Genomic DNA, 24,058 nt, shown 5'->3' with positions numbered 1-24,058 from the left:
ACGTTATTATATGAAAAGTTATGGTAACCCCCCCGCTTAATCAAATTAAATGTACTGGTCAGAATAGTTTTAACGAACACCTGCCAGAAAATGTAATTTTCATTTTTCTTCTAAATTAAGCCTTAACACAACGTACTACAGACAATTTAAAACTCTCGATATTTTACACACACAAAAAAAAAGAAGCGAAGAAAATTCCCAACATTAACCGTTCCAGAACACCATTGCCTATAATGATTTCCATTAATTTTTTTTCTTTCATAATTAGACACTGATTTATGAAAACCGAAATCTTTCCCCGAAAAATATAAATTAAAATTTTACGTTCAACCAATTTGTTTTTCATGTAATTAAAACCTCGAAATTTAACAAAATTTTCCTTTGTTACGGAAAAGATGAGGGTTTACACGAAATTGTTATTTTCCTTTTTCTATTCTCGTCTACAATAATCAATTATTAATGAAGACATTTTTAGATAATAATGAGTTAGGTTTTATAATTATTCTTATTATTGAAAAAGATTGCTCGGTCGCATTTTATGTTGTCTAATAGGCGAAAATTTAAACGCACGTACCATCCCATCAGTTACATTGTTATTGTGGAATGGCTTTGTCGTCATACTGCTTCCTTCCACTTGATCGATTACATCTTATATCCAGATAACCGAAGACGCAAATATTTGCCTTAATTGTTCAAATTAAAGGTACCCCCGGTACCCGTTTTATTGATTATGTCAAGCACAATTTCTAAAATTAATTCCAATTCACCATAAATGCTTCACATTTAGGTGGTATACGTCGATAATCTTCGTAAGATATGTTCCCCATTCTTTTTTAAAACTGTGTATAACGTGACATCCCTTTTGCAACACCTTTTTTCTTCGTCTCTAATAACTCCATAATGCTTGCCGTGTACTCTTTTCCCCCCATGTTTATATACATTTTCATTCAATTTAAAAATGCCTTGGAGTAAAAATAACGCTTACGAAAGGTCATTTTAATCTTAACCTCAATTTCCATAGAGCAATTGCGTAGGTCAGGTCATTGGCGATGAATTTTATCGGCTAGGTAAATCTCTTGCCGTTTTATTTTGCTATAATTTATCTATCTAATTTATGTGTTTGAATAATGCCGGTGGAGAGAACTTTTTTTTTAATGAAACCTCTGATTGGAAAATACAATAGGAAAGGTTACCCCAGTTCGTTATAATGATTTTAGGTAAGAATCAGGGCGTATTAAATTAAATTGACTTCACGATAAATTTTCTTATTTTAAAATTGAGACTTTAGTAGCTGTACGATTTGGTCGACAGGTTAAAATTTATAGAAACGTAATAGATTCTTGACCTGTATTCAATCGACATGGACATTAAATTTGCAATGAGATCTCCTGTAAAAACAATGAGCATGAGCATGTCCATTGATATAATTACCTAAACATCGACATAATTTAATAACTATAGCGAACCAGGTAAGTATCCCAATTGGATGTGTTTTCACGGTCACGTGAGTGACTTTCATAACATGAATTGGGATAGGTTCATTGATAAAGGATGTGTCAGAAATTATGGCAGCTCACTGTATTTATACTATATATATGCATGTATGTATATGGGTCGGCCTATGATAGGCGGTTAATCGATATCATGTATAATTATTACGGTGTAGCAGCTGCTGTATTTTATAATTATTTAGGGATGTTTCGAACAGAGGACCTATGATGGGCTTTTTTCGTTTTGATGTTGTGATGGTGATGAGTATCTTCGACGAAATCTATGTGTTTTGCTGCAGTGTACACATTGTAGCTATGTTTTAATTAACTTTTTTTTTTGGAGATAAATGTTCATTTATGTTACATGGTTTATCGCTTAATTGATTTTTGTTACATTTTTTTGGCTTAGGTGCTTTAATGGTTATTTTTTGATTTATAGGTGAATGAGAATAGAAGTTTAACATAAAATCTAGCAATTAAATTAATTATTAGTTGTCATAGATGACTATTATTAGAATGTGTTGATTAAAAAGGCACGCGTTTCGCAAGAAAATCAATGAATCTGTTACTTCATTTGTGTTTTATACAGAATCTACTACTTCAATATTTTCATCAAACATTCCGCCATATAATTCAGAAATTATTGCATATTTTTGCAGTTGCTGTCTGTAGCAAGTGACCAGCCGTTTATATATAGTATATTAAATATACTTAATTTACCTATTATAAGAGATAACTGATCCAAAGCTCACCGCTTATTTTTGTCACTGTTATGGATAGCAGATGACGAAGCCGTTATTGAAAGGTTAATTATGCTAACTATTGTCATGTTTCATTGTAATTGCAACAACATTCACTGATAATATGATGATTAAAAGTGTTGATATTATTCTAACCCCTTTCTAAAATGATTTAATTTTGATGGACAAATATTTGCTTTTCTTTCTCGTGCAGCAGCTGTGTTTATATTTGTTTTTATTATCTCTCTTGATAGCCGTAGACTTTCTCGTATTACATACTTTACTAATTTCACTCAATTCATGCTGTTCTCGAATTGACATGAGCTATAAATCTCAATAAATAAATACAAAAAATTGTATAGAAACATCTGGTCACGCTTTGGCTAAACACAAACATACATAGGCATGCGTTCCCTCAACACCTTTAGCAACATTGATCTTAATTATAGATAAGCGACAATACGTTTTACGTTGTTGGTGAAGAAGGATACTTATCTCAAACAGAAGATCAGACTTTTTTTTTAAATAATAATCTACTAGACCTACGCTAAACAGAGCAGATTGCACTGACTGCTGTTGACAGTTTTGGATGGTACTCATTTTTAGATGAAATTAAATTTTTTATGCTAACCTAGATTCCACCAAAGAATGTTGTGTTAGATGACATCTTAACGAATATTATTCGCTTTAAATTCATTATAGCCAATGTCGGTATCAATAAAAGTCATCGCTACGTGCATATGTCTTTACCTCAAGAACATTTTAATAAGAGTATTCTACGAATAATTCAGAGTATGCAACCGAGAAGGCAGGATATGAGAGTTTAGACTGATGATGTCATGTTAACCTTTCACAGACGTCAGGTATACCATTAATGCAGTTATCGTAACAACAACGTGTTTTGATCTATGTATTTTCGACAGCGAATAAAATGTTTTTACATGCTACATGCCGCGAAAACCTTACTTTTCAAGCTATACTTTCGACACCCTCGTAAAATCCATTACATAACTCGGGATAAAAATGAAGTCTCGTTTTCGTGTGTCTATTGACTCGGATCAACAAAATTCACACGAAAACTCTACTTTTCACCTTTTATTTCTAGTCATGTAAAGTACTATTAACGCCAAAATTTAATCCAGCTGGCTAAATAGACTAAGCACAGTTGGCAAATGGTACTCAATTGGCCGCCTTCGTACGTCTTAAAATCGGCACTCTAGTCTGTTGCCTAATGATGGAATGTAAAGCGATCAAAGACTAAACATAAAACTTTGTGATTCAATAATAATCACTCACGTCGGACGTACATTTGTAAGCTTTAAAGCTCGTTAAAAATGCAGCACTCCCACAAAATATAATGTTAAATCAACTAAAATCCCTTCGCAAATGAGTATAACTTACAAATAACCATAATTAGTCCGCACTTCTACATTTGAATGAAGGAACAATCCGACGTTGACGTTTGTATACATAGTAAAAAATATATGGTAAATAGCGAAATGTGTAACAAGAATATCAATGCTAAAGAACTTGTTCAAATATGTCCAATTACAAACACGCAAAGTCTCTAAACTGTGTATTAGGCTCGATACGATAAAATTATACACCAAACTGGGCAAAGTATTTCATTTCATATATTTATCACGTCAAAAACGTAAAAATCGGTCAAATCCTGAATCCTTTCGGTTCGGTAATTTTTATATTTGAACAGATCGGTGTGGAGCGTGTTTGTTGAGAGAGTGACGTAGGGAGCTACACTATTATTTAAATGAACTGGTCGGTATTTCAGTAAAGTGGACGTATACAAGCAACTGGCATTATAATTGGCGTATGCTAATCAATAAAGCCAACAAGTTGTGTATGTGCTTCATTAATTTGTTGATTAAAGTAGTCCAAATTACTCATGAAAAAACGCCGCCTTTTTATATATAATAAGCTTTTCCCCAACAAACTCAATAATTTGTGGTATAATATTGTTCCTGCATGTTCTGTTCACATGGTGCCAGAATGTGTAAAGCTTACAAATGGCAAAACGCTCGCTATGAAGAAAATAATTGAAGTATATTTTGGGGTCTCCGATAGATACTTCGTCGTACAAAAATACTTATAAAAATCACCTGCGAAATTTCACTTAATTCTATCGATTTTATATAAATGTGGAGCAAACATGTCGAAATTAATTATTTTTGATAAAACTCATTAAGCTAAAATTTAGCGACTCTTCTTATTCCAATGTCAAGAGCGAGAAATTTGTATCACGTCCAAACCAAAACAATGCTTCTCCCAAAATAGGTTTACCTTTTCACCTGTTCGAATACAAAAAGGGTTCCTCTTTCAAACATGCTGTTTTTATTTCTTATTTGGTTTTTCTACTACGTATTGGACACATCCTTTATTCCGAAAAGTACAAATGTTGATGTTGTTGTAGTTTTACGAAAGATAATGATGTACAACGTTTCTACCTTTGTTATCCTTTTGCACATTACAATTTATGTTTGATTAGTATCACAAGTCTCATTTTACAGGCAGTGAGGCAACGCAAGGTGATCTGTGTTTAACTATCTATCTATGTACTTTAGGTATCAAATCATCGTCTTAGCAACTAAAGTCCTAAGAATTTTAATCAAAATTTTACAGAATCAACTGCCTTTGACTAAACGATGAATATTAGAATAGGATTGGATTTACCTGAAATGATAAAAGTCTAAATTTTGATCGTTATCATGCAATGCAATCTAATTATTCGGTGAGTTTAATCACATCGAACGGCATATCATACATTATACACACCATTCCATTTAATTATTTATTAAATTCCTATAAACGACCTAGAAAGATATGTACATTAATGTACGTAGAGGAAATGTATTTTATAGCTCACTTATCTCATTGACATAAATTAATAGATTTTACGACCAAAAACTAATTAAATGGAGAATGAGAATATATTCGGTTTAAATATTTCAACGAATTATCCGGAAAAGGCTCTATTGATATATGTATATATATAAACGCCATGCTACTAGGCTAGTTCGTATTCTCAATGAAATTCCAAAGTTTATATATGTGCCAAAGCAAACGATGATAATATATCATTAGTGGTGCTGAGGCTTGCGGAGAATTTTCTTTACGATTATTACCAATATTTGTTATCCTTCTGAGAAAGATAAGCCTCATTTTCAAATACAATTAAAAGCGTCTAGCGTTTCGTTAGCATTTAAGACCACACCGTAGATTGTGTTGGATTCATCTTAAAACCGTTCTTATTCGGGAGCTGGGTACTTCAAAATTTATTAGAATTATATCGATTTTGTGTAGCTATTTTTCGGTTAAATTTATTTTACAGAACCGATCTTGCAGGTCACCGTAATCCTTTTCATTATGCAACGACCAACGCTTCATTAATTGCAGAAATTGCTCAACGTCTTTGAAGTGGTCAAATGTATGTTGAGAAATAGAAGTTAAATGTTCCGTAAATAAATACTTCGTTCAATTCCACAGAATTGTAGCACTTATATGTCTAAAATAATAATGTTGAGAATTTTATGAAACGATGAGATTGTACTGATGGCATTTTCATTAGGGCGAGTCGGTTTGGTAATATTTGCAACAAAAAATAACACCCACCTCCCGTTATAGTTTACAGAGAAGAATTCTTCTGCATTCTCCCTTCCTAGCATTACTTGAATATTTCACAGATATTGGAATAATTGAATGTTGCAACGATGGCCGATGGTTGCTTGTATTTGCATAGTCAGTGTACCTTGATTAGTCTTAAATTAACTCTCTTGAAATGCTGTAAAGCTAAATTGCTGCATATTACTGTCGAAGAGATTTTTGAAACATCATCAATTGAAATTTAAGTTTACAACTGTTCTTCAGAGAGTTACATTTTGTTAGACTAATCTGTGTCCATTGTTTCCGAAATTCAAACCGCCAGTTATTCATTACACTCGATTCATCAAGCTGTCGATATTTTTTACATATTGACACACGACAGGTGCATTTTAAAAGCACTGTGGATGTGGCGTACAAGCTGAAGTAAATTAAATCTTCTTTTGCATGATCTTTTGACGGTTTTTTGGAGTAGCATTCAGAGTTTGAAATACACCAAAAAATCCTTCAGGCACAAGAATTCGTTTGGTGGCTACAATAGATAATTAATGTTGATTTTTCAAATTGTTCCAAAGGCAAAGCCAAATTGATACAACAGACGCATATTATCAGAACGATTTATTAGAAACTGTTATCAACAAAGTAAAATGAAATCTTTTACTTCATTTGTTAAATCTTTATTTCTCAATATATAAAAGACGAAATGAGTTAGAGTAGAGCTATTTTCGCTGTCGCTGCCGATAATATAGTTGTAATGAAAAAGACGTCAGTTTTTTAAATTTCTCCTCTTGTAATTCACTCCTTTACCACTCCAACAAATTCCTGTGTGGAGTACAATGTTCGCTTTGGGGGGTCACACGTCATCATAAGCGGAACGGACACCATTCAGCCTTTTTTTAAGTTTCGGCGAATTCTATGGTTGTAATGGAACATTTTAAGACGACATCTATATCAATTTACCAAGTCATCTCCAACGCAGTTGGAAATGGTACGTGTACGTGTACACCATTAAAGTGTACGAAATTCGTTTCAAATAATCATTTGCGGATATTTACATCGAATATTAAATTTAACCATAATATCGCATACGGTTCAGAATCACAAATATCAAAACAAAATAACTAATAGCACATCTGTTGTTTTAAACCGAATGTCGACCGAATGTAACGCCTTTGCATAAATATTGGGTGACCAGTAAGGTTGAAGGGTCATAGCTTATATACAATACAAACATATGGTGACACTTTAATGTGGGTTTTGTGCAATTTATTTATTTTATAATTTCCATTTATCGTTCAATTTTATATGTTTATTGAATTGTTTCGCTGGCATCCATATAATACGAGTCTGGTGCACACCGCCGCTACACCATTCAATAACAAATTGCATATTATACATACTACTCACATGGCTCTTATTCATATTTATCAGTGTTTTGAATCTGAGATTTTTATATTTTATTGGGTTAGATCAGCACTGCACGTTGTAAACTCAAATTGTATATGCATATGCGGTGCCGATTAACATCTTCGATATGAAATGCATTTTAAATTTACTTTCCAATGCAGAAGAAGAGTCGATAAGAAATTAAGGAACAATGTGAAATCAAGCAAAATTCGACGTATTTACTGTGTATCAGTAGCGATAGCGCTAACTAAATTTACACTTTGTATTCATTAAATGTTCAAATATTATTTTGCTCTTAATTTAATCAGAGTTTCAGTGTGGGACTGAACTCAAATGGAATTTAAATTTAAAAAAAATTAGATCTTTTCTGTCGATTTGCTTTATCTATCAAACAAATATGGGAAATGACAAAACAAACGCACCACTTTTCGCGGTAATTTCATGTAACGATACTATTCTATAATATTGCTTCACTTTACTCAGTAATACGAGAAACACAGATTTCATTTTCTTCTTGGAAAAGTCACCCATTTACACCTAGTACACATCTGTAAATTCAATTACCAACGTGTGGGAAATCGCTTAAAAGTTGAGGTGTAGCATAGTATCAGTGTTATGAGATAGAAGTTTCACATTTGTATACCTTAAAATACAAATATGTTAAATGATAAATTCATAGATAGAGGGTGAGTTATGAATGAATAATTTGCAAATAAACAGTCATCTAACACGAGCTAGTAAATAAAATGAGACGACGACGTTATATATTCGGTTCAGCAACAACAAATTCATTTGGAAATTTTGCGATTGAAAAAAATGCGCGTAAATTATGCTGGTTGTGCAGCCTGCAAAGAGGACTATAGTCTTTTTTACGTACCCAAATATTTTGTGTGCCTTTAATTAAAATTTTAAAGTTTTACGTTCCAAAAAATATAAATAATTATCTGCCCCAGCGAGTTAAATATAATTATGTTCTTCAGCGAAATTCAATTTGAAATTTATCTTTCGCGGTAGTGTATATGCATAGCCTATGTGTATGCAACGTATATATAATACGTAAGTTGATCATTTACTTTTAATTTTATACTTGACAAATTAACTTTAATTACTCATGTTTCTTCGAAACAATTTGTTAATGTTTTTCTTTTGTTCATTACTTTCAATAAAAGAATTTGTTAGTTGTTCTCGAAACATATTTAACGTTCCACACACGATATGTAGAAGTCACGATATGTTCCTGAAAGAAAAAAAATTTGTCGACATATTAATCATGAGACGAAAGTAATGTAAGACAATTTGTTGAGCTGTATGGTAGTAGTAAAAATGTGGCATGTTGCATGAAGAACTGTTGAAACTTTGAACAGCATCAAATTTTGTTTATTTCCTTTGTGTATATAGTTTGGCTCTGAGAAATGTTTACTCAAACTTGCCTAATCAATATTTAATTTGTGATGGTAACAAGAATCAACATTTAATTTGTGTGAAGTGTGAGCTAACGCGAAATTAGATTAGAAGTCATCCATTCAAGGGCACATATTTATCGAATGCAAATTATTTAGTTTCCTTCACGATAAAGTTTAATTTATTTGCACTTTTTATAATACAAAATATGAAAATAAAAATTATTTTTAGACCCAACAGACCGGAAACATGTATGCTTATCAGTCCCCCTCTGCCATTTATTGCGTTACTCTTACTTTTATTAAGCGTTATGAGGGCCTTGAGGACGATCGGCCTGGTGTATAATCCATTCGTCATCATCACTAGATTGAAGGATGAATAAATATCGAACGAAGAGTGGAATTTAAATAGTCTTTTACATAACAAGGAATTAAAACATGAAAATTAGACGTTTCGTGTGAGTTTTGTTGATCCGAGGGCGTAGCCGAGATCAATAAACTCACGAAAAGGGGTTCTTTCATTTTTATCCCTAGTTACATACTGAGGGCGTTGAAAGTTGAGCTTTAAACTTTAAAAATACCGTAATTTCTTTGCAAGCCTTGTCGGGCCAGACAACTTGAAAATTTGGAAGATTAGATTTTCTGAAACACGTACCGACTGTCATAAGCACAGGTGCCGGGATATAATGCTAAAAAACGAACGTCGTAAAGCAAGTGTAACCAAAAATTATCGAAATTTTTCTTGATCGTAGTAATGTTTGGTGGCTGCACGACCAACGATAACCGACGACTACGAGTTTTCTTTTTGCTCATAATATGCTCACATTATGTCCAGCCTACATTAAGGCTAGGTATCATTGAAGCAAGGTTCTGAAAAAATAGGTTAAGACACCCACGAAGGCGACAGTTGACACACTCATTTTGACAAATAGACACATTTTGATGAAACAGACTCATTTTGAAGGTATCGGGTAATCTGGCACACGAAGCAAAAATATAACATTCTTAAAGTCCATTTTTCGCAATCTCGAACACGCAAATTTAATGCTATAAATGTTTGTTAGTTAATTATCCTTTTTACAAAATTTTAGTGAAGCAAATTTACGCAGTTGCAAATTCCATTATTTTTGCATCGTGTGCCAAATTACCCCACGCCATTTTGAAATGTCAACTTGAAGAAATAAGTTCACATTTCAAACAATCTGGTCAATAAAAAGCATCTATTTATCAAAATTTGTGTGTGACCGCCATCGTGATCAACTCAGAGGTGTCCTAACCTGTTCCTTTAGAACCTTGTACCTAACTTTCCTCAGAAAGTACTTGCATACTTCGAGGCGTGGTTCGGAATTCACTTGTTATTGGCCGTAAAAGGATGTTAGTGAGGTCTCTCAGCAAATCAAATCACATCATCAGCAATGAATGGAACATGGAAACATAAAACTTAAGTCGGAGAGATCGGCATCAGACCGCAAACATCTGGGTAGGGCGTCAAAATGACATAGATTTTAAGAGGTGGGACTGACATAGGCACACAGGCTCTCCATCTACAAAATTTATCGAACGTGTCGTTTTGAATTGAAAATTGAATTGTGTGTAAGTATATTTGTAAAATTATTATCACACATAACCTTTCAACATGAAAAATAAATATTAAGTCAACCCGAAACCCTTTCAAGAAAAAAATTGCTTTTAACGTCTTTTATTGAAAGATATTAAAGATTTATTAAATTTCAACGACATCTCTATGCAGCCATGTTCTCAAAATTTTACTAGCACACATTGGAAATATTATGAGAGAAAAAAATGTCAATAAATAATTTGATCAAAGTGTTAACATCATTTTCAATCTTAAAAATCAACATAACATTTTGTTATTCTGGTTGTGTATATTATACATACATCTATACATCTATCTATGTGGGTGGGTGATGACTTCGTATGAATTCAATGTAGTTACATTACATACAAGAAAATAGACATCTTTTATAAATAAAAATGTCAGACCTAATATCCGGCAGAAAAAAAGCCAACCCTATCCGCAGCTTATTCCTTATGCTACCACTTCTTCTCTCCCAGAACACTATATGCTTTCATATTATCGTATAGTCACCAGCGTCATATTAAACATATAAATTGTAATATCGCTCTATAACATATAGGTCTAAACCATCATATTTTATTTATACGGACATGAATTGATCATCTCTCTAACTTTCGGAAAATAATTGGACCTTTTTCGTACCAAAAGAAAAAAAAAAGAGAAGAAGGCAAACAAGATGAAAGAACCATCCCCCATTTAATAATATTTAGAATTCAATATCTCTTTTGTATTCCGGTTGCCTTTTGTGTATTTTGTGTATTTGTCTGCGTGTTGGACAATGTTAAATGTTGAGATGATTATGAAGCTGGTCAAAAAAATACTCCAATTGGCGAGGGTGAAGATTGACTTTATAGCCCCCAGAATGTATTATTATGTACATAAAATAGGGTTTGCCTTCACAGTTTGTTCATAAATTTCATCGATGGAATCGTTTCAATTTAATAAATTACTAAATCACAAATACAAAATTTGGAATCACGAAAAAAAAATGTTTCGTCTAAGCATATTCGGTGTGTGTGTTCGTGGGCGGGAGGATATATGGAACATTTTTCTTATTCAAGAAATTTAAGAAAATAGAATCGTCATTAACTACTATGTGGATTTTTTCCTCGGTTTCGGGATGAATGCCTGGATTCACTTAATCCCGTTATATTTCATTAAAAAAGGCTCTATTCAGTCCAGCTACTTCCGATAAACGAAATGATATTCAAGTGTCGTTTGTGGACTTTATACGAATACCATTAGAGAAACGGCAGACGAATGTAATTACAATTGCTAAAAGTTTATGAAAGTTTGCTTTATTTTAAAATTATTCCTAAATTTGTATCTGTACAAGACACAAATTCCACCCATGGAGTGGCTACTATTCTTAACAAAAATGTCCCAACTCTATTTATCCAGAACCATGGAAACTGGCCTGTTTTAGGAGAATCAGGGGAAAACATAACTTATCGCTTTTTATTCTCATTTGAAAGAAGATATTAAACCACATCCAATGCTTGGGTTGACGGCAATGTTTCGAGCACAGAAGCTGAATTTCCGCGTTGAATGTCTATGGATAGTCTTTGCCGAAGGAAAAGCGTAGCTCTCTTCTCGTTAGTGACATTCGAGATTCTCTTGTCTAATTCGGAAACAAATTCAAAACCTAAAGGAACAAAGAGATATTGGCCAATTAAAGAATTATACAGCGTGATCTTTTTATACTCTGCCAATTTTGCCACCCAACCAACATGTCTTGAACTGTTCATCAAATACGATTTTGCAACTGTGTCTCGGCAAGTTGCAACCCATAGCAAACATTTTCCAGCAGACCATGGTATCAAGGTGAGTCCATCAGGATATTTTCCATCTTCACGTACGACTCCAGGTGGTTCCAAAATTGCTGGAACTCCTGCAGAACTCCTGCTAAAAGTTTCCTATGTGCAGAATAAGCACCAGCTGAATATCACCAGCTGGTGTACAAACAAAAACACTTTGTATTGAAAACAATTCAAAGACAACCTACACTACACATAGTGTATTTCTACGTTAACGGCATCTATGCGCGCACATAACACGTATGAATGAAGTAAACACATTGTGAAGAATGTGTTTTGAGGGCTTATCATACAATAAATGTGTGTTAGTAGATCCAGCTGGTGATATTCAGCTGGTGCTCATTCTGCACATAGGAAACATTTAACAATTGTATATCAAATCTCCTACTTCTTTTGTTTAAAGTGTTGCCTAATGTTTGATAAAAAATCTTTTATTTCAATTGTTTAAACATTGATTTTGCTATATAAAACCAACCACCTGGACACTTCGACAAAAAACATATGTGAATAAAACCACACTACGCAAAGATCATGTTTTTATTAAACTCTCTACTGTTAGATTGATCTTAAATTGTTGATACTTTTTCGTTTCTTCTTAAGAAACAATTGTCCACCAACTTTCCCACGAAAATCTTAGCGAGCTAATCCAAATTAATAATAGCAAATGTAATTCAATTTGTATGCAGTGCAAATATCATCATCATCATCATCAAAACATGAATGTGATGGTAAAATGTACATTTTTATGAAATTGTAAAAGAAATTCCCAACGTAAGGATTAATAAACAAAACATCTTCCACATTTTTTTTTCTATATGATACATCATGAAATATGAGAATATATCGAGTTGAAGTACATGTTCGTTATTATGACAGGAATGTTAACATTTATTCCTTAACTTTATGGTTCATCTGTTCGTCTGTTATATTATTCATGAAAAATAGTTTATACGTCGGCGATAGTAGTAAACTTAAAATCATATAAAATTACGAAAAATGATGAAAAATTCATGAAAATGTATTAGCTTTGGTACATACCAATACACGTCAATGTACTATGGGGAAAATGTATAACAGTTGAAATGAATTTTGTTACGGTTTAACATGGTTTCCATATATAAATATCCATATAATGTCTATCATACTTACATGTGCTCGCAGAGAAGTTATATATAATTATTATTCGTGATGATACTTGAAAATGGTAGCAAAATTTTTGATATGTTCCGTTGAATAAAGTATGAGAATTTGAAAGCATATTCTTATTTATATATGCTTAAAATAGACGACGCTTTTGTATTAATTATTAATTTGTTTTGGTATTATATACACATAGATATCCCATCCACCAGCAACGCAAGTACTTTTTATTTCTTTCCTCGCTGCTATAAATTGTAATTTCATTCCGCAGCACAAAACAAAAATTTCAGTAACACGTGTTTCAGAACATAAACAGAACGGCTCGTTACAAAAATTATTTAGCTATTACGGGCAGTTTATTTCCATTCTCCTCTATACAGACCTATATGCTAGTTAACCATTTCTGATTATATTTTGAGTGCGTGGCTAGACCGAAACAAAGTGGTAGGATGTGCTGAGTGAAAATAAGACTTTAACAAATTGCTGATTTGATTGCACATATGGTGTACATTACATTGATTCTAGCAACAAACAGTACAGTGTGCACTTTCTCAAATATACTGTGACCTTTCCTATTTTTATCGTTTTTTTTATTGTATTCGTTGAGATTGAAGCGCTTTAAATGGAAGCAGTCAATAATACATAAAAATGTCCAACCCGTACATCCTTCTGCAGAATTTAATTGATTTCACTTTTGTGATGAGACATGTCTGCTATAAAGTTAATTAAAACAGTTGTCTCGGTTCTGATTAATTTCATTTAGTGACGGAGACACGTCCACGGTTATGATATACAACAAAGGTCTCGGTATACTGTATTTCATAAAAAAGAAACTATTTAAATGCAATATCATTTTCATCAAAATCAAATTGCACCAGATTTAACGAACTTATGAATATTTATGTTCGATTTGTTTTTCCCGAATTGTTCAGCATTTATATACGGAAACTTTTCGGGATTTAAATATGCATATTGTATATCGCTCTGTTTGCATTCATTTATGTTTTGAGGAAATGGGAAGCATTTTCTGCTGAAGACTTTAAAGTGCATTATATACATACAGATAAATTGCATTACGGTTGTTGTGTTATAATATTTTGTGTTTTCTTTCGAAAACATTACATTAATAATATGCTGCTCTGCTGCTGCTCTCTATATTCCATTTATAATATACACAATATTTTCGAGGTGGTTCAAATGCAACAATCGATAAGCATAGTACTGCAGTTCACAAAGTTTTGTTTGCTCTCACGTTATTATTTTGAAAATTAGTTTGGAAAGTTATTAGCTTGACTGTATAAACGAATTAAATATTTAAATAATTTGTTTAAACAAATGTACATAGTTGCTGGTAACACACATGCAAATCAGTTATCGCAAGTTTTGATTGAAGTATGTATTGAAGTATGCCATTTCTTAACATTAATTAAACGCGACAACAAACGTTCTATTTCCATTTAACTTGCTGAGATACAGTAGGTGTTGCGGTATACTTTAAAATAGATGACAACATTCCAGGCTCAAAACACCGAAATCCGGATTCAGCTGGAGTGATGTCGTTGTAGAACTCGGCTCATATCGCTATGACACATTTGTAACAAGCACCATTACCACAATGGATGGTAATATTCGAGCGTTATTTAGTTTTAGTAGAGCGTATTGGTAACTCGATTTACCAATATTTACCAAGAAGGAATTCCATTGGTAAAGCCTAAAATTCCGTCGCTGGAATATATTTTACCTTACTACAATCCTTTTAGTGACAAAACATTTTTTTAAATTATTCGTGCTCTTGTTAAGTTATTCGCGAAATCTCTTACCTCATTTGTTAGAACATCTATTTTACTATATAAAATAGCACCAATCAGAGCCTACCACTTATTTTTATTGTCGTTAAAGATAACAGATGTCTAGCGGTTTCTAAAAGCAAATAATTTTTACATGCTACATGCGTCAAAAACCGTACTTTTCATGTTTCAAGCACTACTTTCGACGCCCTTAGCATGTAATAGTTATTTAAATCACATGGGTCGAAAAACGATTTTTAAAAATTCGAGGTGTATGTGTGAGCTGAGAGGGTATTGTAACATGAGAATGCGTGTTTGTGAACCGAGGTTTACCGAGAGGGTATTGTAACATGAGAATGCGTGTTTGTGAACCGAGGTTTACCGAGGTTCACAATCGCATTCGAATGTTACAATACCCTCGAGGCTCACACATACACCGAGAATTTTTAAAAATCTTTTTCGACCCGAGTCATTTAATGGCTTTTACATTCGCCTTTCATCGAAAATCACGAAAAACACCAAAAATTATCAATTTAATCGAAAACTAAGCACCAAACATACACAAAATATGTCGATCACTTCAATAGCACACAAAAATATTGCAACAACACGACAACGATTCTTGACAGCATTCGTTTTTGAAGAGAGAGAAGTCTCTCAGTTTGCTATGTCTACTACAATTATGATCGATTTGTATCATATACACGGCGCTTTCCAGTTTGTTAACTCTAGGTTAACAATTTCCAATATTTCATCCCTAGAGATTACAAATTCCAATATTTCATCCCTAGAGATTACAAATTTGTCTATGTGTTAGCGGTGAACATTTTGACATTTTCTAAATATGCGAATTCGATTTAAAGTCGTATTTTCGATGGAAGGCGAATGTAAAATCCATTACATAACTCGGGATAAAAAATGAAAAGTCGGCTTCGCCTCGGATCAACAAAATTCACACGAAAACTCTACTTTTCATCTTTTTATCCCTAGTCATGTAAAATTAATACTATTGATTATTACCATTTATTTATCAAATGGTTACAAAGATGTAACTGACAAAATCATAGTAAATACAAAAGTTTACATCGGAAACATAAAGAAAATTCATGACATAATTCACTTTACTTGTCATGGGAGTTGTTACTGACCGCTTCAAATTGAGATTAAGGCATTGACTTGTTTCCGGAACGAATTTCTGGTAACACATTCCACAAACAGTTGAGCGTTGTTTTAAGGTTTGACTACTGAATTAAGTGGATCCGATGATCTATAATTTGTTCTGTGACGGATTATCCTGAATAACTGTACTATCCAGAACCAATACGTGTGTACGGGAACATTTTTTATGGGATTTATGTTGTCAGCAAGATGCCGTGCGTCGATTGATTTGGTCAATTTATTTCAACAGGTGCTCTAATGATTTGGACTGTAGCTCATGAGTAAAAGTGATTAAGTGATTCCTATTGAGGAAAATCACCTGGGTGTGACGGTATTGGTGTATGTAGTGTTCGACAAGAGTACCATGTGATAGAACATATTCTTCTTGCGTTTTCAAGACCTCCTTCGACTATTTTTGCTCCATTTAGCATATTTCGAACACTCAGAGATAAAACACGCATATGCGAAAAACACTATTGTCCAAGAACGCCCCGATTGCGCTTCCGGTTAATGCATGCGAACCACTGAACCCGTCCAGTTTTGAGACTTAGTAACTCACAACCAAATATTGAAATCAATGATGCTGAATGCTAATTCCAATATTATAATTGAAGAAAAATATTCGTATTGAATAGAGCCTAATTTCTCCAGCCACAGTAAGCAAACGAATTCATTATACAAAATGTTTGTCTTCTTAATGTCTACGTCTACAATAAAATTAGTCAGTTCTTTTCATTCCAGCTCTTCGAAAAAAAAACACTCTTTGAATTTAAGATCATAATTATTTGCCAGCACAAAATAACAAGACAAATGAGCTCTTAACCAGCACAGTCACAACACATCATGAACAAGTCACATCAATATTGTTGAGAAACATATAAAGTCCCTTAATTGAAATTAATTGAAAAGACTTCTCATTTAAAATTTATATATGAGAATGATTGGCTCGCTTTGTTAAGCTATTTGAGTATTTATTTACTATGATAAAATAATATTTTCTGCTTCTTGAAAACGATGATCGAAAGCAATAAATATATCTACACAGACGAACGAAACAAGATATTTTTTTACTCTAAATTAGTCATTAATTTTAATTTGATTGAATTTAATTTCATTTCAGAGTTTTCTTTTGCAATAACATTTCTGTAGCATTAGGCATGTTAAACGATAATACTTGGCGATTACGAATTAAATTGATGTTTTCATTGATATATAAAACGGGAAACGGAACAATAATGGATTCGATACGATAAAATAAAACAAAATTCACCCGGACTAGGTTTTGTACTATTTTTGATATTCAATTATTTTGTAAACTCATAAAGGCAGTTAACGCTAGGAGTGGTAGTAAAGGTTGAATCGGTTTACCATTCGAAAGAATCTATTCGTCTAATTTGCAAATTCCCAAGAAAAGGTGTTCAAGCTAAAAGCCGTCCTTGCTTATTGTATTAAGCTTGACTTGACTTGACTTGAGTAACCAAAACGTGCTCCTGTAAGCGATCCCATGGGACCATTGTACGTGAGGACTTTAGCATGATTGTGAGTCATACCCTAATCCCCCCTTTTCGTTCTCCTTGATACTGTTCAAAGCACACATAACTAAATGTCGTGACTTTAGGGCACATCACTCTGGTCTAGTTTTTTCCTTATATACCACAGACACTCAACTAACTCAACCACCGTCGCACGATCTATGTGGTCGGACTAGCTACTTTATGTAATTTCATCTTTCATCAATTACCTTTTCCACTTGTCTTTACCTTTTCTTATACTGTTACACTCTGTACCTTTTTAGTTCCTGTCATAGTCGTCCTGTCTCATACATCGTTCCTTCATTAATGATTTTTCACTTATGTCCACGGTTGACTTTATTTTTCGCATTGCACTTCGAGTGTGGTAAGAAAATCTTGATAGGTTCCGATTCCAATGTGATTTATCATTAACTTGAAAAATGCACCTGCCCCATTTGGACCTACGAACTTCGCAGGCCCATTAAACCGTTGAAGAACCAAGCTGTCGACAATGAGGGAGGTGAACCCATTGATATTCCTTCTAAATGCCAAGGAATATGACGAATGGCATTAATGTAGCCGTACAAGTTATTGTTGGATCGCTCATTTGTCAGCTATTACTTCGCTGTTCTTCATTCATTCTATAGATACCTGTCCTCACTTCGTTTTACGACTGTTTTTACGACAGAATCGGTTATTGCGTCATTGGCGTGACATCTCCTTTGCCTGGTGCGTCTAAGCCGTCGCAGCGGTGATATGAGCCAACTTCATGAGCTTCACTGCTTGCGCTCAAAATTTTTCTGTCATTGAAATATGAACAAATTTCCTGCACATGGATCAATTCCTAAATTATCCGAAGCGCGATCCCGTAAAACATACTTTCGAAACGTTTTTGATGCGAAAACATAAAAAATCGAAGGAATAAATATACATTTTATTAAAGAATTTACGGAGCAAAAATGTTCACGTCCGTCTTACTCGCACAGCCTAGAAGATGCGGGAAAAGGCAATAAGAACGCATAAGATTCTATTCAGTACAATTAGGCCGTGTGTCACCGCACATTCTTTAAAAGAATTAAAAATTCTCAAATAAGTTGACATTTTTAGTCCGAACATTTCTGACAACAAACTTGATGTAAGCCTACACGCCAAATTTTCCAATTTTCAACAAACTAATCCTCGCCGAGTTAATACTGCAAAATACGAATACGACACACAATTTGTGACTTGGACTTTGCCAAACAAAAACAAATTGACAATATAATAGCATTTCAGTTGATCGCTAACAAAAATCGAATACACACAACATTGTCCTACAAGTTCACCACACTAATTTTAACTGAAAGCCAGACTTCCACTTCCAAGGTCTTTAGGCAATATATACCTTGCGCTTTGCGTATTTGTGGGGAACATGCAAAAGTTCATCACAGTAGGCTATTGAACCCACTAAAATCTAATTTTAAATCGCTAGAATAATTCCATAAATCTAAATGTGATACTAAGAAACCACGTGTTTCAATGAGTCCTGGGAGCGATCCTGAAGACATGGACCTAATCTTTTTGGGCTGAACGGCGTACTTTCGTTCACTTTTCCAAGCCCTCTCAAGAAATATCACTAAATAACTAAAGAAATCCAACATTACATCTACATTACACATTACATTACACATTGCACATTACATTACATTACATTGTAATGTAATGTAATGTAATGTAGCGTTACAAACTGCATCTTTGATTTCTGAAGCCAATCGGCGAGATAAAATTTTTTGGTTTGCGAACTTTTAAAGTACTCACAAAAGTTCACCAAAGTGCGCTGCTGAACCCAGAAAAAGTTGGGTATTAGTAGCTAGATTCGCTCACTGAACCTTGCAATATTACGTAATATTACGTAATATTGCAAGGTTCAGGGAGCGAATCTAGACAGTCGGGCTTAACTTTTTCTGGGTTCAGCAGCGCACTTTGGTGAACTTTTGTGAGTACTTTAAAAGTTCGCAAACCAAAAAATTTTATCTCGCCGATTGGCTTCAGAAATCAAAGATGCAGTTTGTAACGCTACATTACATTACATTACATTACAATGTAATGTAATGTAATGTGCAATGTGTAATGTAATGTGTAATGTAGATGTAATGTTGGATTTCTTTAGTTATTTAGTGATATTTCTTGAGAGGGCTTGGAAAAGTGAACGAAAGTACGCCGTTCAGCCCAAAAAGATTAGGTCCATGTCTTCAGGATCGCTCCCAGGACTCATTGAAACACGTGGTTTCTTAGTATCACATTTCGATTTATGGAATTATTCTAGCGATTTAAAATTAGATTTTAGTGGGTTCAATAGCCTACTGTGATGAACTTTTGCATGTTCCCCACAAATACGCAAAGCGCAAGGTATATATTGCCTAAAGACCTTGGAAGTGGAAGTCTGGCTTTCAGTTAAAATTAGTGTGGTGAACTTGTAGGACAATGTTGTGTGTATTCGACTTTTGTTAGCGATCAACTGAAATGCTATTATATTGTCAATTTGTTTTTGTTTGGCAAAGTCCAAGTCACAAATTGTATGTCGTATTCGTATTTTGCAGTATTAACTCGGCGAGGATTAGTTTGTTGAAAATTGGAAAATTTGGCGTGTAGGCTTACATCAAGTTTGTTGTCAGAAATGTTCGGACTAAAAATGTCAACTTATTTGAGAATTTTTTAATTCTTTTAAAGAATGTGCGGTGACACACGGCCTAATTGTACTGAATAGAATCTTATGCGTTTTTATTGCCTTTTCCCGCATCTTCCTACTCGATGCTTATTGTATTAAGCTCACTCTCATAAGTCGCAATTACTAACAGAGAAAAGGCAACATCCTTTAAAATGACGTCACCACTTCCTTTTATGCATACAATTATCCCTGGTTGGAAATTATCTTTTTTCCATTTTTAGTTTTTCCATTTCGGTGATGAAGTTTTATTTCTCTTCTGTGACGAAGTTCTACTTTTCTTCGTCGGTAAAGTTTTCCGTTGGTGTTAGTTTTGTTAAAAGAAATACATAATTTTCACAGCTAACTTCCGATTCTAACGCAACGATTTTGCTTTATTCAAATTCACTTACACAAGTCCTTCAAATTTTATATTTTCTGTTTCCGTTTTATAAAACTGAACTTTTCTTACAAACTATTGCAATTTTGTGTGTGTGTATGTGTTTGAAAACTTATGAATTGGTCATTTAGACAAGGCGGTTTGCTCGGTGTAAAACTCTAAAACAATTTCTTATTATTTAACTATTTGAAGTTTTATATCGTAAAATGTTAACACACAGTCTTGAAGGCTTCGCTGCTGAAACACAGAAAGAAAAGGCAATACCATAAAATGGGTTTTTAGTTTTCATTTCAGTTCGGATGTGTTTTTCGTTCACAAAATATTTTAAAGATATTTTATATTTTAACCGTAAGCGATGTATGGAAACGTCGAAGAAGTGGAAGAAAAAAAATATTGAACATTGTATGAGAGCATGAGAGCATAGTAAGTATCCTGTAAAATTGTCGAACATATTCACACAAAATACATATATATCGTAAAATTTCCATTATACTAAACAAAACATAAATTTTATATGCTTCACCACCAACATCCAACATATAAACTACGATGTTTCTGCTCGTGGATACAATGTAATAGTAAATGAAGTAGTTTTTATATTGTTCCTTTTTTTTTGGTTGGAAATAAACTCCCCTTTTAATAGTTTCTGCTTAATCGACCGTATTTTATAGATTTCGGTATTCTTAGAAAATAAAATAAAGTAGAGAAAAAAATGAACGAATGAGAAGAAAAAAAAAGTCTTTTTTAAAAAGAAATCTTAATTATTTTTAACGATCCATTTCCAAGATTATTGTGTGTGAATGAATTGAGCTAAAATTGTATAGATTTGGTATTGAACTGGGGCGTTATGCTACTGACAAAAAAACATTGAAATGAACAAAAAATTACAAAAATGTTTAGTGTTCAATAATAATTCGTTCAGACATGAGCAATCTCAGTGCCATGGTTTTTTTTGTAGAGATAAACTGTATCTGGAGAGGAAAACAAAGTTAATTGAACGGGAAACCACTTCCTGTTATTTGGCCACATCATATTTCAATTCACTAATTGAGTTTGATCTTTTTATTAGAAGTTGTCATTGTGCAAACCGTTGCTGACTCACATTTTTTATGATTTATGTTTGGCCTTCATTATTCAAATTTAAAAAAATATTTATATTTTGCTATGAATCTATATCATTGCATCAGATTTTATTTGATTAAATTTTTTAAATTTAAGGATTAAACAATAAATTATTGATGCACCAGCTCCATTATTCAGAGCTTTTAGGTCATTAACTCCGTTTTGTTTAATATTTGGGGGATTGAAAACAAGTCGTATTTTTAAATAGATCAGGCGATAGCAATTTTGAAAATAGTATTTTTCGTCACAAGTGACGAAAAGTAGAATTTTTTACTACTAGTCTGCTTAAGACGTGTCCTGAAAAAATTCTGCTTTCGTCACGAGTCACGAACAACGTTTTCTATGCCGTAAGGATCATAATGAGACGAAAAACAAAACAAAAACATTACAACAATTTCAGCTTTTCTTAGCAATCACTTTTCGATCGTGGGTGCAGTGACCAAATACGTCGAATTATTATTCTAAGGCACAGAAATTTATCTATCGTACTCCCTTGTGGCCTTCATCGATTGAGTTTAAAATGGAAATTTGCCTTACAACTCAACGGAATCTTAAGAGTAACAATACTATTTTCTATAGAATCTACCTGCGATCTCACGTCAAAGCTAATCAAATAAGTTATAATTTTTTAAGTTGAGCCTTCTCCATCAACATGCAAACGAATAGCCACTAAATCTGTCGCTTCTCAAGTATTTCCTAGTGTTTGAAAAAAAATCTTTTACTTCATTTGTTTTAGCACATATTTTGTTCATCACTTCTCTTTATTGTCGTCGGTCCGTTTCTAAAGAATTGGCAAAATTTAAAATAGAAATACAATTGATAAAAGTTTCCTATGTGCAGAATAAGCACCAGCTGAATATCACCAGCTGGTGTACGAACAAAAACACTTTGTATTGTAAACAATTTCAAGAGAACCTACAAACAGTGCATTTCTACGTTATCGTCATCTATGCGCGCAAATAACACATATGACTGAAGTAAACACATTGTGAAGAATCTGTTTTGATTGTTTACCACACAAAAATTGTGTGTTAGTAGATCAGCTGGTGATATTCAGCTGGTGCTCATTCTGCACATTGGAAACTTTTAACAATTGTATGATTTCAAAACTAATTCAATCAGAAAAAACTTTAGATGACAACTGAAGATGGAAGAGTTACTAATGTGCTCACACTATTTCCACTGAGTGGAATCCACTTTGAATGCAACTAATCACAGTTTCCTAGCTTATGCAAATTGCATTCAAGAACTCGCTCTCGGTCCGCATTTAGCTTCATTTGCGTTAGAAAAACTACCATTTCAATTCACTGAAGTAAACATTCTCGCTTCATCGAGGCTGTTTTACACTGACGTGTAACAATATGCGTGCATAACGAATCTTGAATGTTTGCAACTGCCCAGAGCATTCATTTTGGTGCCATTTTTCGCAACAGAAAAACATTTTCAAATGGTTTGCAGTAGATATCTGAGTGACTTTTTGAAAATTAAAAAGTTCCTTTGATTTTGACAAATTTTCATTTACATTTCTTCCACTGCCACGTTATTTAATTCTTTTCCACGTAGTTTATTGTGAGAGTTAAATTAACCATGAAGCCTTAAACTGAAATCCCACTTAATATTTACGAAAACTTCTACAAAACAATTTTATAAAATTTCAACATTTCAAAACGAAAACTTTAGAACAATTAATTAGACGCCAGGCAAGATCCGTCTGCACATTCATTTCACCATCAAAAGTTACTATTGCAACGGGAACATTGAGCATAACTGTAGGGATGACAAAAATGCACCCAATTTTGATGCTGTAAATTCTGTTATGGAATTAAAACTAATTATTTGATGATTCTAAAATGAATGCTGTGCTTTAAAATTTAACTAAACAACGTGAAAATGAATATTGAACACTTACCTTCGTTAAAAATTAATTGGTCTGAGTATTCAACCTTTATTTGCATTATAATCCTCAATTTGTACGAGTTTATTTAGTTAATGAAACTATTTGAGTACGCCAATAAAGCTCGTTTAATTACACATTTCAGCAACGAGATACACTGAAAATTTCCTCTGCATCTGGATTGCAGTTTGTTCAGCATTTGGCAAAGTTGGTTGTAAATATTTACAATTTTAATAAATTAACTGATTTCAAAAATCACACGGAAAGCTGTTATTTAGAAGCGTATACTCTGGC

At 33.3% G+C, this 24,058-nt stretch overlaps 1 protein-coding gene and 1 long non-coding RNA gene across 2 annotated transcripts in view; both read left to right on the top strand.

The window, feature by feature from the left end:
* The window catches only part of LOC119076987, a 90,465-nt gene that overhangs the window by 2,503 nt on the left and 63,904 nt on the right, over positions 1 to 24,058 (top strand). The gene's annotated exons all lie outside the window — the stretch shown is intronic.
* On the top strand, positions 12,173 to 22,947 carry LOC119076998. The gene is made up of 2 exons (XR_005087730.1): positions 12,173 to 12,207; positions 22,711 to 22,947. It is a non-coding gene; the product is annotated as an uncharacterized LOC119076998 (long non-coding RNA).

The sequence above is a fragment of the Bradysia coprophila genome, unplaced genomic scaffold (assembly GCF_014529535.1).
Source record: "Bradysia coprophila strain Holo2 unplaced genomic scaffold, BU_Bcop_v1 contig_232, whole genome shotgun sequence".
NCBI classification, from domain to species: domain Eukaryota; kingdom Metazoa; phylum Arthropoda; class Insecta; order Diptera; family Sciaridae; genus Bradysia; species Bradysia coprophila.
This window is presented reverse-complemented; position numbering and strand designations above follow the sequence as displayed.